We start from the raw sequence: 15,245 nt of genomic DNA, 5'->3' as shown, positions 1-15,245 counted from the left end.
AATATTCAAGAATCGGGTGAACAAGCGCCTTATAAGCCACTTCTTTCTCGGATGGATTACATTTCCTTAAGATTCTTCCGATGAATCTGAGTCAGGCGTCTGTTTCTCCCACTATCTGTTTTATATGGTCATTCCACTTAAGGTGTAGTTACACCTAGATACTTTACGGCAGACGCTGTCTGCAGCTGTTTGTCATCAATAGTGTAGCTGTACAGTAGTGGATTTCCTTTCCTATGTATGCGCAATATGTTATATTTATTTACGTTCAGGGTCAACTGCCAGAGTCTACACCATTCATCAGTTCTCTGTAGGTCGTTCTGCAAATTCTTACTATATTCTGGCGTTGCTACTTCGGTATAAACAACTGCACCATCTGCGAATAGCCTTAAAGAGCATCCGACGCTTTCTACTAGACCATTTATACAGGGTGAAAAGTATTTAAACTGACAAACTCTGAGAGATTGTAGGGGACATCAAAACAAATATTTTTTCCTAATGTCATTTTTTTCTATGAGGATTATTTAAACCGGTGGAGGCCGTATTACGCTCTTTAGTTGTTAGAGGCCGTATTATGATCTTCAATTGTTAGAGGGCGTATTATGCTCTTCAGTTGTAGGCAACTGCTGTCCACCAGTGTAGTAGTGCATTGTCTCTGTTTACTAATGGAGCGATACACCTGGAATGAGTACACTGATATGGTTGGTGCGTACTATGTAGCGCACCACAACGGACGAACTGCACAGCGGGTTTATCAACAACGATATCCTAATCGCCGTATCCCGCATCATACGAACTTTGCTGCTGTGTATCGACGTCTGCGTGAGATCGGATCATTTAGCAGATTACTTGGACAGGGACGCCGTCACACGGTAAGAACGCTGCAATTTGAGGAAGCTGTCTTGCAGCATGTGGAGGGGGATCCTTCAATCAGCACTCGTGCAATTGCGCGTAACATGGGGACCAATCAGACGAATGTAAGAACAGTCCTTCGAGAGCAATTGTTACGTCCATTTCACTTACAGCGTGTCCACAACCTGGAACCAGTTGATTATCCACCCAGAGCACAGTTTTCGCAGTAGTACCTGAAACAATGTGAAATGCATCCTACATTTCCATCCTCTGTGTTGTTTACCGATGAAGCAATGTTCGGGCGTGATGGAGTCTTCAACATGCACAATTTGCATGCTTGGAGTGAGGATAACCCACATGCCACAGTTACTAGCGCTCATTAATGTGTGGGTCGGTGTTGTTGGGGACTGTTTAATTGGACAGTATCTGCTACCTTGGCGGGCACTATTACAACTTTCTCACCAGAGCATTGACAGAATTGCTGGAAGACGTCCCGCTCCCTACAAGACAATGCATGTGGTTCCAACATGACAGGGCGCCGGCACATTTCAGTCGTCGTGTGCGTCGATTCCTGGACCGATGGTTCCCAGAAACGTGGATTGGCAGAGGTGGTCCTGTACCATGGCCTTCTCGATCCCCAGATATGTCCCTCTGGACTTTTTTGTGTGGGGAGAGATGCGCAAACCCTGTTTACGCAACTGCTGTTGCATCAAAAGAGGATCTGGTCGCCCGGATAGTAGCAGCAGCAGGAACAATTCGGGATACTCCTGGGGTTTTTGCCCGTGTTAGACAGAACATGATCCGACGGTGTAATCTTTGTTTATGTGTCAATGGAGGCATTTCTGAAAATGTACTGTAACTGAAATTTTATTGTGTTAATGTGTTGTCTCTTGGTCATAAAAAATGGAAAAGTGTTTGTTGGTTTAGTTAATTTGCCGCCAGAGAAATCTTCCTCTACCGGTTTAAATACTCCTCATAGGAAAAAATGACATTAGGGAAAAATATTTGTTTTGATGTCCCCTACAACCTCCCAGAGTTTGTCGGTTTAAATACTTTTCACTCTGTATATATTAACAGCAACGGTCCTATCACACTTCCCTTTACATCTGTCGATTTAGTTCCATTAAGAGCGACGTGTTGTGTTCAATCTGCAAGAAAATCTTGAATCCAATCGCAGGTCTGCTCCGATACTCCGTAAGCTCGTATTTTTTTCATTAAACGGTAATGCGGGACGGTCTCAAATGCCTTACCGTAATCAAGGAACACGGCATCAACCTGAGCGCCGTTGTCCACTGCGCTGTGGATCTCATGGAGGAACAGAGCGAGCTGAGTTTCGCAGGATCTCTGCGGAATCCATGTTGACTTTATAGGGGAGATGTTCATTTTCCAAGAACGTTATAATTCTTGAGCATAAAACATGTTCCATAATCCTACAACAGATTGACGTTAAAGGTATAGGTCTATAATCGTGAGGATCTATTTTACGGCCTTTTTTAGAAACGGGAATGACCTGCGCTTTTTTCCAGTCGTTAAATACCTTTCGTTGCTCAAGCGATTTACGATAAATTACTGCTAGAAGGGGAGCAAGTTCTTTCGAATAATCTGTATAGAATATTATAGATATCTCATGTGGTCCTGAATCCTTTCTACTGCCAAGCGACTGTAGCTGCTTTTCAGTGCCATGATCGATTATCTCAATATTTCCCATTGCGACGTTTGCACGACGATTGAAAGGAGGGACAGTGTTACGATGTTCCGCGATGAAACGACTTCGGAATACCGAATTCAGTATTTCGGCCTTCTCTCTGTTATCTTCCGTTTCGGTGCCGGTGTGGTCGCTGAGAGAAAGAATAGATTGTTTTGACCCACTTACTGATTTTAAAAATGGTTCAAATGGCTCTGAGCACTATGGGACTTAACATCGATGGTCATCAGTCCCCTAGAACTTAGAACTACTTAAACCTAACTAACCTAAGGACATCACACACATCCATGCCCGAGGCAGGAGTCGAACCTGCGACCGTAGCAGTCGCGCGGCTCCGGACTGAGCGCCTAGAACCGCTAGACCACCGCGGCCGGCTACTGATTTTACATAACACTTATTTCCTGGTGGTCACCTGGGACGCGGAGTAGCCATCTACGCCCGAGAAGACATTCCGGTGGTTGATATTACCTACCTTCCCTTTTCCAGAGGCATGACAATTACTGTCACGGGGACGCGTATTGTCAACAATTACGTTCCGTCAGACTCCACCCGCAGAAGCGTCACAACACACTTCTATTCAGAAGAAATCGCCCGTTTATTTCATGGGCGCTGTGACCATTACTTGCTTTGAGATAATTTTAATTGTGTCCTGTACCCTAAGAATCAAATGCCCCAGTTGCTCCTTGATGCTTGAGGAGTTCAACACGACGACGAACCTGGACATACTTTCCAAACGAGCCATTTCGCGAGGCGCCTTGAGAGGATTTACGTCTCTCGGGAACTCACACGTGCACTCTAGGGTGCAGAACTTTGGCCGTTGGCCTTCCGGACTCTTGTGCCTACATCTGCAACATTCTCCTCCTGCAACAAGTGATCTGGTGCCATCGTCCACCGTGGAAGCTTAATATCTCCCACCTCCGCGATCCCGAATGCCTTCAACCCGTTACGGAGACACGGACCACCTGTGAACGTCGCTTACCTAAGTACTGCGCAACCGTAACTTGGTGGCTGGACTGTGCCAAACCTGACATTCGACGTACCTTGATTCAGTACGGCAAGGAAGCAGCTGCGTGGCTCCGGCACACTACGGACTATTTCTACGCCATTCTTCGCGATCTGTACGCCTAGCCGCCCATCCCTGAAACTCAGAGGGAACGCAGCAGGCTTAAGGCACGACCTGTAACGCTGACACGCCGTAGACTGCAGAAGGCGATGGTGCGGACCTGATGTCAACATTCGACGGAACAGGAACATCCCATCATGCATCATATCTCCTCCGATAGAATACACTGACGACAACGACTCATCACCGAGATCTACATCAGTCGCACCCAGCACATCACTTGCCAGCCCGACATAGTCTATGCCTTTGTAAACCACTACCGCACAATGTACCAGGAGGAGACTGCTAACAACCGCACTGAGCAGCTTGTGTTACCACACGTCATTCGCACCCTCACCGGCTACGAGGCGGAGGATTCAAATGGTTCAAATGGCTCTGAGCACTATGGGACTCAACTGCTGAGGTCATTAGTCCCCTAGAACTTAGAACTAGTTAAACCTAACTAACCTAAGGACATCACAAACATCCATGCCCGAGGCAGGATTCGAACCTGCGACCGTAGCGGTCTTGCGGTTCCAGACTGCAGCGCCTTTAACCGCACGGCCACTTCGGCCGGCCGAGGCGGAGGAGCTGAGGGAGCTGGTTAAGTGCTGTGAAGTCCATCATGCAGTCAACAGAGGTGCTTTGAATAAGTCACTTGGTGCCGACGGCTTGCCGATAGAATTTTATCGCGCCTGCTTTGCAGTTAAGGCGTCGAGGTGGGCGACAATATTTCATGAACTGTTGACGATGAAGCACGCCGCACCGCCATCCTATGCCAAGGGAATTATTATATCATCCACAAACCGACACCGGGCGTGACGACAGCACATTACCGTCCCCTAACTATGCTTAATGCAGAGTATAAAATTTTTGTACAATTCCTAGCTACGCGTTGCCGAAAGATACTGCCTTGCATTCTATTCCCAGAACAGACAACTCCGAATGGCTCAGTTAATATACAAACTGCCACAGGAGAATGTCGTGATTTAATTGCACTGGCAGCGGCGTGCAGAATCCACGCCGCGGTGGTTGCCATTGATTTTGACAAGATGCGGCATTGTTTTCTGTTCTCAAAAAAAAAAAAAAAAAAAAAAAAAAATGTTTCAAATGGCTCTGAGCACTATGCGACTTAACTTCTGAGGTCATCAGTCGCCTAGAACTTAGAACTAATTAAACCTAACTAACCTAAGAACATCACACACATCCATGCCCGAGGCATGATTCTAACCTGCGACCGTAGCGGTCACTCGGTTCCAGACTGTAGCGCCTAGAACCGCACGGCCACTCCGGCCGGCTTTCTGTTCTCAGTAAGCAGGAAACAGGTTAAGTAAACAGAACATCTTTATTTGAACAAGCATAAACACAATAGAAGGGCCATCTTTCCGGCAGAACCAGCATAAGGCAAAGATCCCCATTCGAGGAAAGAAAAAGTGGTCATGTTGTTGGACTACTGACCGGGTGAGCCGTGTTCAAAACTCTCTCAGGCCACTTATTTTATTTTATATATATTTTTTCAGAACATTGAGAGCTGTCCGTCTGGTCAGTGAAATGTTTATTCTCTTTCTGTAGCCTTGGAAGTTGTCATACTACACATTGAATATAGAATATGAGTCATGCGGTAAGAATAGGTTACCGTCGCAAGTAAATGTGATGAATAGCGAGAGCAGGCGAGATACAGCGTAGACGTCTCACAAAAATAAAAACAACAAATAAACGGGTGTGAATTATGTTAGAATAAAGCAATTCAAGAGGTAAAACTTCCGAAACGGAACTCAACTTCAAAAACGTGCGTTTTGACACAGCACACAGAAACTGTGTGATAGTGAAACTGTTGCTTTCATTTGTAGCACTTTTGTGACAAACCGTTACGTTTTCATCATATCCTTGAGAGTGATCGGATTCATACGAACACCTAAATCGGAGAAGGAGGCATATCTCACTCACTTACCAGGCGTGCAAACTAGGTGCATCAATAAGAGACTCCTATCATATGACACACGTAGTGTCACTAATGCCCTATATGACACACCAGACGTGTTTTCCGGTGGAGGAAACGTTTGCGGTTCCCACTCGAAAGCCACTTCCTTTCGGTTGCTAAAAGAGTAGTTGTACAGAATCAACTGTATTATATACTGTTGTAAACGGACGTTACACTATGACACACAGAAATTTGAAAACAGGGAACAGCGGAAAAAAAGGAAATTGGTGAAAGGGAAGTCTGAACACGGTTCGCCCACTTGCCAGTCGAACACCGTGACAACTTACCCACGAGGCCGATCACTGTTTCTATTTTGCTTTGTTTCTCACAGTTCAGTACACTTTCTTCCTCTTTTCACGCTTGATCTGTGTTCGGTTTTTGGCGAACTGCCCGCTGGGCACTCTTACCACTAACATCTGCTGCAAGCAGCGGTCCGCAGTGGTCCTCGGTAACACAGGAGGTGCAACATCTGCCCGAATCTCTTCCCTGGATGATGTTCGGTCGGCCACTGCTGCTCGAACAATGCATCGATCTTGACGTGCGTCTGTGCTACACGGACATCCAGGACTTGGTATGCAGGTGTGGCAATTTTCCGCAGACAACTAATGAAAGCAGCGACATACCACTGAAACATGTGCAGCATCCGTCGAAGCGTCATCCCGCCTCCCGCAGGCCCACAATGCGACACCATTCAAATGGCTGCAGTTGTTCAACAGGAGTATGTAAGCTCGATAGAGCTGACCTTCAAACTCAGGACAGTTACTGCCTGCACAGAAAAAACAGAAGACGCTTAGACAAGTCTCCTGAGGGTCATTTGATCGCAGATGACGGTGACAAAGAAATCACTAACACTGCAGTCCTTCAACGTGCACATATTACACCGTGGTGCACTGAACACGGTTCTTGAGGGCGTTACAGTTTTTCCGGCATTGTATAACAAAGATTTAGTTGGTAAACCAAACTGAACTCCGTCCGAACAGGCCTTAGAAGACCCAACGGTACCGACCGGCCGCCGTGTCGTCCTCAGACCACAGGCGTCACTGGATGCGGATATGGAGGGGCATGTGGTCAGCACACCGCTCTCCCGGCCGTATGTCGGTTTACGAGACTGGAGCCGCAACTTCTCAATCAAGTAGTGCCTCAGTTTGCCTCACAAGGGCTGAGTGTACCCCGCTTGCCAACAGCGCTCGGCAGACCGGATGGTCACCCATCCAAGTGCTAGCCCAGCCCGACAGTGCTTAACTTCGGTAATCTGACGGGAACCAATGTTACCACTGCGGCAAGGCCGTTGACATTTCGTTCGTGAGCAGAAGAAAATAAAATAAAACACAAGTAGAGATCAGTTACTTTATTGCTAAGTGCTCAGTTCCCATCACTGGCAGTTTCAATAAAAGTATTCGCAAACATTTGAGACAAGATGTTTCTTGCTCTATGTGATGTGTTATCTTCGTAACTGACAAGGGGAGGCTACGGTGTTGGTTGGCTGGTAGGTTTAAAGAAGGGGGGGTGGGGGCAAGGTACCAAACTGTTAGGTCATTGGTCCCTTGTTCCTGGTAAAATAATTACACAAGGGAAAGGAGAAATGAAAAGAGATGTACAGCACAGTAACAGGAGAATGGAAGAACCAGAAGAAAGACAGAAGGCTAACCAACACTACTATGGACAAAACAGGATAAGAAAACCACAGAGAGAAGCAAAGGACAGGTCGAAGGGATAAAAACAAGAGAGCAAATGACCGTGGCTGGCCATCCACGAGAATCAAAAGAAAGAGTCAGCCATTCAGCGACGCGTTAAAACATTCAGCCTAAAAGCATTAGAGAGAAGAACGCAAAGGGACAAAGGACATGCGCGAAAACGTATATAGAATGATAAAACCCACGGTTACGTATGTAACGTAAAACTAAATTAGCTGATGAGGCGTTCTCATCCAAAATTAATCGCAACGAGTCTGGTAACTGAAGAGTCCGTCGCAGGGCAGCCAAAGGAGGGCAGCTCATCAAGATATGGCCCACTGTCAGCCAGTCGCCGCATCGACACTGAGGTGGGTCATCACGGCGCAGGAGGTAGTCGTGTGTCACCCAAGCGTGGCCAATGCGGAGCCAATAGAGACCCACAGAGTCCCTGCGAGAGGCCTGCGTGGAGGTCTTCCACACATTCGTAGTCTACTTAATGGCACGCAGTTTGTTGTGCGTACTGAGATCATGCCATTCCGTCTCCCAAAGCCTCAAAACCTTGCGGCGTAGTGCTTAATGCAGGTCAGTTGCAGAGTAGCCGATCTTGATAAGCGGTTTCCGCGTAGCCTGTTTGGCCAGACTGTCAGCAAAGGTCGTTGCCTGGGATTCCGACGTGATCTGGGGTCCAGACAAACACCAATGAACGACTGGACGGTTCCAGGACATAGATGGACTCCTGGTTTGTCGCTACCAAAGGATGATGAGGGTAGCACTGGGCGATAGCTTGTAGGCTGCTCAAGGAGTCAATACACCGAAGAAACGACTTCCCAGGGCATGAACGGATGTGCTCAAGAGCATGAGATATAGCCACCAGCTAGGCAGTGAAAACACTGCAGCCATCGGGCAAGGAATGTTGTTCAGTGTGTCCTCCACGGACATATGCGCAGCCGACGTGATCCTCAGCCATCGAGCCATCGGTGTAAACCACTTCATGGCCTCGGTACATGACAAGAATCGAGAGGATGTAGAAGCACAGAGCCACGGGGTTAACTGAGTCCTTAGGACCATGGCGAAGGGTCTAGGAGAAGTTTGTGAGGCTGATGGGACGATAGCTACCCACATTAAGCGGATTTTTACCGGGTTCTAGCATTAGAATATGGTTCTCTCCGGCCATTGCGGTGGAAAGACACAATCGCATCAGATCCGGTTGAAGATGACGAGGCGATATCGCTTGTAGTCAGACGAGAAATGTTTAATCATCTGACTGTGGATCCGATCCGGCCCAGGAGCGTTACAGAGTTCACTGTGGCGTGTAGTGAACGAGAACTCTTCTCTTTCCACCCACCTTTTGAGCGTGCGAAAGGCTGGGCGGTAGTTCTCCAGCGCAGAGGCTCGAGAATAGTGCTCAGCAAAGTGCTTGGCAATCGCGTTTGAGTCGGTAGAGAGCACGCCAGTGATGTTAATGCCAGGGACACCTGTTTGGGGTCTGGTACCCAAAAAGACGTCTAATCTTCGTGCACACTTGGGAAGGTGATATATGGCACACAATGGTCGACACGTACCTCTCCCAACACTCCTGTTTCCGTCGTTTTATAAGCAGGCGAACGCGGGCCTGGAGCCGCTTAAAGGCTATTAGGTGCTCTAGGGAAGGGTGCTGCATTTGTCCTGTAGCGCTCGCCGACGTTCTTTAATTGCCTCAGCGACTTCCGGTGACCACCAAGGGACTGTCTTTCGCCCAGGGCACCCTACAGAACGAGGAATCGCATTTTCGGCAGCAGAAATTATCGTTGTAATGACCTGCTCAATCACAACATCCATGGCACCAGGTGGGGAGATTCAGAGGTGACAGCAGAGGTGAAGGCTACCCAGTCCACCTTGTTTGAAGTCCACCTGGGTAGACGTCCATGGGCATGACGCCAGGGGAGTGACAGGAAGATGGGGACGTGGTCACTACCACACAGATCATCACGTGTTCTCTAGTGGATAGATGGGAGAAGCCCTGGGCTGCAAATTGATAAATCGATGGCCGAATAAGTACCATAAGTCACAATGAAATGTGTGGCGGTCCTAGTATTTAAGAGGCAGAGGTCGAGTTGGGACAGTAAATTTGCTACATCTCTGCCACTGCCAGTAAGCATGGTGCTACGCCACAAGGGGTTATGTGCATCAAAATATCCCAAAAGTAGGAAAGGCGTAGGGATTCAGTGCAGCCAATACGTTCAGGCGTACTGTACTATCTGGAGGGAGATATACATTTCCTTCATTGTCCGTATCCTGACAGCCAAAGCTTCAAGAGGAGTTTGAATGGGGCACAGATTCACTATATACCGAGTTCAGTACATAAACGCAAACTCCACCTTTCATTATTATATTCGCTAAAGTTCTTGTACTATGCCCTGTAGCCATGAAGGGTAGGGGTCCGCATTGCTGGGAACCAGATTTCCTGGAGGGCAATGCAGAAACCAGGTGTAAAGCTTAACAGTTGCCGTAGCTCAGTCATGTGGTTGAAAAAACCGCCGCAAAAAAATGGTTCAAATGGCTCTGAGCACTATGGGACTTAACATCTGTGGTCATCAGTCCCCTAGAACTTAGAAATACTTAAACCTAACTAACCTAAGGACATCACACACATCCATGCCCGAGGCAGGATTCGAACCTGCGACCGTAGCGGTCACGCGGTTCCAGACTGAAGCGCCTATAACTGCACGGCCACACCGGCCGGCAAAACCGTCGCAATTCCACTGGTAGATGACGTCATCGAGAGACCAGGGAGGCATGAAACACTCAATGAGACAGTCTACGCCTCAGGGTCATCTGCTGCCACCGCCTTATTTTCAGAACAGGCTATATCCATTGTGTCTGAGGGTCTGGTGAGATCTAGGTCCTCAGCAGATGCCAGAATCTTCACCTCATCGTCAGACGCAGAGCTTGTAGGCAGCGATGGTGTGGGTGCCACTGCGATTCCCTTGATCTTGGGGATCTTCTTTCTGGACTTCTCTCACTGATCCTTGGGTTTCTCTGGCTGGGAAGGCTTCACTGATTCAGTCCCTGGGACTGAGGATGCCACTGGCAGGTGACATCTTTCCCACTAGCAGAAACTTGCGAAGGGAGTGACCTAAGGGACCTTCCAAGCGAGAGGAGCTGAAGACGACTTACGCTTCTCTGGCTGAGAAATGGGGACTGATGTCCCTGATGGTTGGGGGGACAGTTCTCTCAAGGTAGATTGTGCGGGAACAACAGGGAGGGAAGTGCTCCCCACCATCAAGGGGGCAGTTGTAGTCTTCCGTCTCTGAGAGCTGACTGGAACTAGCAGAACTGATGGGGCTACAACTGTTCCCGTAGCGGCAGCATAAGAAGGGGTCATAGCCACAGGATGTAGGCGCTCAAATTTCCTCTTAGCCTCAGTATAGGTCAGTCGGTCCAGCGTCTCCTATTCCATGATTTTCCTTTCTTACTGTAAAATCCTGCAGTCTGGTGAGCAAGGGAAATGATGCTATCCACAGTTGACACAGATGAGAGGCGGGGCCCATGGAGTATTGGGATGTGATGGACGTCAGCAATCTCGATATGTGATGCTGAAGTACAGCAGGAAGACAAATGTCCAAACTTCCAGCACTTAAAGCACCACATTGGGGAGGGATACATGGCTTGACATCACAGCGGTAGACCATAACCTTGACCTTCTTGGGTAATGTCACCCTCGAAGGCGAGGATGAAGGCACTGGTGACAAACTGATTATGTCTCAGACACTGATGGGTGCGCCAGACTAAATGAACTCCTCGTCGCTATAAGTTGGCGCGCAGCTCGTCGTCAGACTGCAAAAGAAGGTCTCTGTGGAACACAATGCCCTGGACCATAATTAAGCTCTTATGGGGTGTGATGGTAACAGAAACATCCCCCAGCTTGTCACAAGCGAGTAATGCCCGTGACTGGGCAGAGGATGCCGTTTTTATCAAGACTGACCCTGACCACATTTTGGACATGCTCTACAAAAAACTGAGGCTTCATCGAGACGAAGAGGTCCCTATCAACTCTTGTACGTACGAGGTACTGGGGCGAATAATGATTGCTGCCATCCTTAGCCTGGCGTTCCTCCCATGGTGTGGCCAGGGAGGGGACGTTTTGGGATCCTTGCATTGCCTCTAGACTTGGAACGCTTAGAGACTGCTGGTGTTTGGTTACCAGCAAGTAATGACGTGGTAAGCTTCATCGTGCGTCATCCGCGCTGATGCCACCCACTCTGATCAGGGGCCCTCCCCAAGGGCCCACAGCAAAGGCCACCTGGCAGGATGGCCATTGCCCGGAGTCCTGATGCCCCAGGATGACTTGCATCAGCTCCTTGGCATACGTGGGAAGTTAACGATGCGGGCGTCAGACGAGTGATCCCTGTGTAGTCAGGGGGCTACAACCAACAGGGTACATGGCGGCCCCACCACAACTAACTGGCTACTGTGTTGGATATGAGGTTCAAAGAGTTCCATGGTCATCATTGGCACAGAAAACGACACTGCATAGTGGGTGGAGGAAAAAGCACCCAGTACGGTGTCCTCGCACAAGAGATGGAGGATGAGCAGGACAGCAATGCTAATACGAGAAAGTGGGCTAAAGATCTCAATGCACGATGGACATGGTGCACCATGTAAGGCACCCTTCCCCAATTGGCTCGCTCTTCGGGAAAATTTTGAAAAATGGAGGTCAAACCTTACAGTGGACCATCTCACAAAGGCCGAAAGGAGTGAGACTCTTTTTAGTCGTCTCTTAGGACAGGAATACCTCGGAACTATTCTAAGCCCCGGGCCCGCAGGGGGGAAGGGTTATGGGCGTGGCGACTGTTCAAATCCCGCTAACACGTCTTTCCTAGTCTACATTTTTTCATCACACCTCCGTGAACCGAAGGGAGTACACTTCTGTGTTCCTCATTTCCGTAGCCTTCCAGTGTAACACGCAATTTCCTTACATGTGCCACGTTATTTAATTTATATGACGTTTGAGAGATAATATAATGAAAAACGGCACGTTCATTTTAATGAAGTTGCAGCGAATTTCATTTGTTATTTGACCATTTACTATTTGTAATCAAATTTTCAAGGACGAGGGACAGACTTGGAAAGGCCAAGTCAAACCTCGATAAAAAATGATGCGAATGACGTTATTCAGAAACAGTAATATAGTAAGTCACAATGTACCAGACCAAAAGGGTAATGCATATCACTAGTCGGGTATGCTGTCGACATCACACGTTGCAGGATGGTGGTATTCGTCATACAGGCACAGAACAGAAAGTGCAACTTTATTCATGTACGAAATGCAAATGTGCGTCTTTTTTTCGTTATATTACCCCTAAAATGTCATTTAAATCAAATAATATGACCAATGATGAAAACAATGATTATTAATTTCAGTGGGAGTCGAACCGTCACCTCATATACGTTCGTCTTACGAAACTCGAACGCTAATCACTTGACCACCAGAACTCCAACGTCTGGCATCTACGTACAGATACATAAGCCACATAATAGACGCGTAAAACTTCTCATGCGATTATCTCGTAATTTTCGGAGTAGTGCAGCTTATTACGTGAAAATATTTTGTTTTAATGGCCTACTAGGTGTACAAAGTTCGAAGTAAATCTGTGACCCCAACGCCGTGGCCTTCTCTTGTGAGTGTAGTATCATCTCCTAAGCAAATACTGTTTCCGACTGCAAAGCGGTCTCCGTGAACCGAAGGGAGTGCACCTCTGTGTTTCTCATTTCCGTAGCCCTCCCGTGTAACACGCAATTTCCTTACAAGTGCCACAGACATTCGGATTTCGTGCAGAATGTCACTGGCTTGAGAGCAGCTAGCAGAATGTCTAACGCAGGAACTTCTGCTTGCGGACTAAGCTTCACTACAGTTTCCCAGCCTTTGAAAAGATGTGTTCTTCAGAAGGGTTCTCAATTTTAAGAACAATGGGAACAGCCCGATCACTGACAGCAGCCATAATTTCGGAATTACTTTAAAAGTCTTAGACACAGCGCTGCAGTTATGCCGATTTGGAGAACAACTTCTTTTCGGCTGTCCGTAATAATATTCGCTACTTTTCCCTATTGTGAAAGATTTATTTTCTGACGTTTCAGCCGATATTCGTCACGTTACTGCTTTGCGTGTGTTGTATGCGTCCGTGCCTTTTAGAGTTGGGTGACTTGCAAATGAGCTGCAGCAAACGGATTCTTAAGCTCAGATAACGATCTTCTTTTTAACCTGGCGATCGGGGTATTTTCGCTTTGTCCACCTTTTCTGAGACGCATAAAGTGAATTATAGGTATTACATATTCATGGCAAACGACATTTGCGTACAAAAGATGACCTAATGTGAAAAATCGTGCTAATAAATCAGCTTTTAATGCCGAAGTAAAGTATGCTTTCTTTGCGATGTTTTTGAGTCAGAATTAATTTTTAAAAGCGTCCTCCGCCCCTGGCGGAGTCAAATGCATACCCTCTGGTAACGTGACTGCCAACATCAAAGACAGTTAAAAGTAAAACGGTTCATTTGAATAAATTCCGTCTGTTTTTCAAGAGGAACCGAAAATGATGCGGAGTGAACACGCTGTTACGAAACTAGACAGTGGTAAGTACGATGGATAGTCATAAAAGTATATTTATCATCTCGCAAAAATCAAGCTGCGACCACGCAACTTATTCATCTGCATCTACACGATTACTCTGCAGTTCACAATTAAGTGCCTGGTCGAGGGTTCATCGAACCACATTAAAGCTATTTCTCTGCCGTTCCACTATCGAATAGCGCACGGAACAAACGAACACTTAAATATTTCCTTGAGAGCTATCTCTTATTATATTAGGATGATAATTTCTCCATATATAGGTGGGCACTAAGAAAATATTTCCGCAGTCGGGCGAGAATGTTGGTGATTCAATTTTATGAGAATATCTTGCCGCAACTAATAACGCCTTTGTTTTAATGACTGCCATCTCAATTCGCACATCATATCCGTGGCACTCTCTCTTCTATATCGCGATGATACAAAAAGAACTACCCTTCTTCGAATTTTTCGAAGCCCCCCGTCAATTCCATCTGATGTGGATCCCACATTGCATAGCAGTACTCCAGAAGAGGGCGCAGAAGCGTGGTGGAGGAAAGTCTTTTATCAGACCTGTTGCATCTTCTACGTGTTCTGCCAATAAATCGCAGTCTCTGGTTTGCTTTCCCCACAACATTGTCTATGTGATAGTTTGTTTTAAATTATTCGTAATTGTAATCTCTAAGTACTTTAGGTTTGTGTGGTTTATTACGTAACGGAAATTTAACGGATTCCTTTTAGTATTCATGTGGATGACTGCACATTATTCGTCATTTACAGTCAGTTGTCACTCTTCGTACCATACACATATCTTCTATAAAGTATTATGCAAGTGATTTTTATCGTCTGATGACTTCACAAGACGGTAAATGACACCATCATTCTCAAACAACCAAAAGGGTTGCCCAAATTGTCTCTTATGTCGTTTATGTAGATCAGAAACAGTAGAGATCCTGTAACACTTCCTCGGGGAACACAACATATCACCAGTTTATTTTTTTTTTTTTTATTTGTACATCAAGTTCCGTAAGACCAAATGGAGGAGCAAATCTCCAAGCTTATGGAATGTGTCAGTACATGAAATTACAACATCAAACTAATAACGGATAAAAATAAAATGTTTATTAACCCGAAAAAAGTCAGTCCATAAATTTAAGTAAACGCGATTAACAATACAACAAGAATCAGCTTAATTTTTCAAGGAACTCCTCAACAGAATAGGTATTACATATTCATGGCAAACGACATTTGCGTACAAAAGATGACCTAATGTGAAAAATCGTGCTAATAAATCGGCTTTTAATGCCGAAGTAAAGTATGCTTTCTTTGCGATGTTTTTGAGTCAGAATTAAT

The 15,245-nt window shown here is 46.6% G+C and overlaps 1 protein-coding gene and 1 pseudogene across 1 annotated transcript in view; both read right to left on the bottom strand.

The window, feature by feature from the left end:
• The window catches only part of LOC126471315 (uncharacterized), a 113,412-nt gene that overhangs the window by 15,634 nt on the left and 82,533 nt on the right, over window positions 1-15,245 (bottom strand). The gene's annotated exons all lie outside the window — the stretch shown is intronic.
• On the bottom strand, window positions 6,813-6,930 carry LOC126472091 (5S ribosomal RNA; annotated as a pseudogene).

This window comes from Schistocerca serialis, chromosome 3, assembly GCF_023864345.2.
Source record: "Schistocerca serialis cubense isolate TAMUIC-IGC-003099 chromosome 3, iqSchSeri2.2, whole genome shotgun sequence".
In the NCBI taxonomy this organism is placed as follows: domain Eukaryota; kingdom Metazoa; phylum Arthropoda; class Insecta; order Orthoptera; family Acrididae; genus Schistocerca; species Schistocerca serialis.
This window is presented reverse-complemented; position numbering and strand designations above follow the sequence as displayed.